Source organism: Opisthocomus hoazin, unplaced genomic scaffold (assembly GCF_030867145.1).
Source record: "Opisthocomus hoazin isolate bOpiHoa1 unplaced genomic scaffold, bOpiHoa1.hap1 HAP1_SCAFFOLD_191, whole genome shotgun sequence".
Taxonomy (NCBI): Eukaryota; Metazoa; Chordata; class Aves; order Opisthocomiformes; family Opisthocomidae; genus Opisthocomus; species Opisthocomus hoazin.
The window spans coordinates 2,501-5,000 of NW_027448929.1; the positions used below are offsets into that span (position 1 = coordinate 2,501).

General features: G+C 78.6%; 1 non-coding gene across 1 annotated transcript; it reads right to left on the bottom strand.

The window, feature by feature from the left end:
• Positions 1-730: 730 nt before the first annotated feature.
• LOC142359814 (5.8S ribosomal RNA) lies at positions 731-883 on the bottom strand. The gene has a single exon (XR_012762648.1). It is a non-coding gene; the product is annotated as a 5.8S ribosomal RNA (ribosomal RNA).
• Between the last annotated feature and the right edge of the window lie 1,617 nt (positions 884-2,500).

Genomic DNA, 2,500 nt, shown 5'->3' on the forward strand with positions numbered 1-2,500 from the left:
GAGGTCGCATGCCCAAAGCAAAGCGAGGCGGCGCGCGCGCGCGCGCCCCCGCCGACAGCCAGCCTGACCCGACTGCGCTCTCGCGCGGAACCGCGACGCCACGCCGCCGCCGCCGCCGCGTCACGCCGCAGCCGCCGCCGCCGCCGGCGGTCGGCTCGCGGAAGAGGAAGCCCCAGCCCGGAGAGCGGCCTGAACAACGCGTCAGACGCGCCCGGAGACGGCCCCGCACGGGGCCACGGCGATGGGTTTTTCTCGGGGAGGAGGAGGGCGACAGGAACCGGGGCAGGGGCGGCGCGGACGGGGGACAGACGGGGGCGTCCACCGCCACCGCCCCCGTCCCCCACCCACCGGCGCACGCACGCGCGCGCGTCAGTGCGGCACGGCACCCCCGCGGTGCCCACCCGCAGACAGACGCCCGCGCGGGAGGCCGGCGGCGAGGCCCGCGCCATCGCCGCCCCGCGCCTCCCTCCCCCGAAGCTCGCTCTCGCTCTCTCTTCCCCAAACCCACCGCCGATAGCCCGGCGGGGACGAGCTCCGTCCAGCAGGCGCTCTCCGGGAGCGGGGAGCTTCGGAGCGCTCCCCGAGTCTCCATTTAGGGGGACGAAGGCCCGCGCGCTCGCGCGCGCGGCCCTGCGAGGCACCCCAGCCGCGCCGCTGCTGGCCCGCCGGCCCCCCCCCCCCGCGCTGGGGCGGGGGGGCTCGGCGGCGCAGACGGCGATTGATCGTAAAGCGACGCTCAGACAGGCGTAGCCCCGGGAGGAACCCGGGGCCGCGAGTGCGTTCGAAGTGTCGATGATCAATGTGTCCTGCAATTCACATTAATTCTCGCAGCTAGCTGCGTTCTTCATCGACGCACGAGCCGAGTGATCCACCGCTAAGAGTTGTCTCGGTTTCGGCACCGCCCCGCGCGCGCGGAGGGGCCGGGACCGCTCGCCGAGAGCGGCCCCTTCTCTGAGGACGGCCGGACCGACCGCCGGCCCCGCCGCCGCCCACCCCCCTCCGCACGCGCGGAGGGGGCGCGGCGCGGCGGCGCGACGCGGCGCGACGGAGAGGCCCTCGCCTCGGCTTGACCGTACGAGCACAGGGGAAACGGAAAACAACGGAAAACCCCGAGCGGCCAAAGGGCGGGGGAGCCCGCGCTCCCGACCGACCCTGGGGAAACGTACGCAACACACACACACACACCCTTGGCGCGCTTCGGGGGCGGCCCAGGCGCCCGGGCTCGGACCGGCCTCCCCCCGGAGGCTACGGCACGCCCGGCCGCGACGCCTGCCCGCCTTCGCTCGGGAGCCGGACGCCCGGCTGCGCCCGCGCTGCGACGAGCCGGCTCCGCCCACCACGGTCGCCTCTCGCCCCGCCGGCGAACCTCGGCGCCGACGCCGCCTTCCACCGACGCCGGAGGAAGCGCGGCCGGCCACTGGAGCGCGAGCCGGCGACGCGCGGCCGCCCACCGGCCCGCGCCGGATGGGCGAACCCGGCCACCCCGCCCGGCGGCGGCGGCCGCCACCGCCGCCGCGAAAACCGCCGCCGCAGCCGCTTCTCGCCTCGGCCCCCTGGGGCCGCCGGCACGGCCCCAGCGGAAAGGCGGACGGCGCTGAGCGCGGGGGGCGGCTCCCACTCTCCCCGTTTCCACGCGAAGACCCGGAGCGGGACGCCCCCGCGCCGCGCGCCCGCCCTCGAGACGGAAGCGACGGGCGGGGAAACGCGGGACGGGACGGCCGCCAGCGGATGCGGCCGGGGAACCCTCCCGGACGACCCGACGGACGACCGGCACCGACCGGCACGCCGAGCGGCGCCGCCGCCGCTCGGCCTGGGGGGGTGTGGCTCGCCCCCCCCTTTCTTTCCCTGGGCGCCGAGGGCGGGGCGAGGAGCGGGAGAGGGGAGCGCGGCGCGCCCCGAGCGCGGCCGCAGCGCGAGCGTCCAAAGGCGCGGGGCGGCCCCCCGGCGGCCGCCCCCCCCCGCGGGGGCTCGCCGCGCCTTTCTTTCCCCCGGCGCGGAGCCCGCGCTCCGGCCGGCGGGTGGCCCCGTTTGCGAGGGCGGGCAGGTCGGCCGCGGCCGACCCGCGCCGCGGTCTCTCCGCCGAGACCGGCCCGCGGAGAGGGGGGGCAGGTTGGGGCAGCGAGACGCCCCCCCTTCTCCGGCACGGCGGCCCGCGGGGGCGGACGCCCCCCCCGCGGCTCGCGCCGTGCCGCTCGAGTCTTTAAACCGCCGCCCGGCTCCTTTGGCCTTTGACCCCCGGACTCGGCCGAGGGAGGGCCGCCGAAGCGCGGACGCTAGGTACCTGGCCCTGGGGTGAGGGAAACGACCTGCATGGCCCCGCGGGGGTGCCTCCCCCGGCTGCCGCCCTCGGGGGAGCGTCCGCCCGCGGGGGCGCGCCCGGCATCCGCCGCCACCACCTCGTCCTCCTTAGCCCCGGGGCCCGGGGTTTCCCTCGATAGCCCGGCGCTGCGCCCGGGGGGAGAGACGTGGCTCGGGCCGCCCGCTCGCGCGGGACGCGACC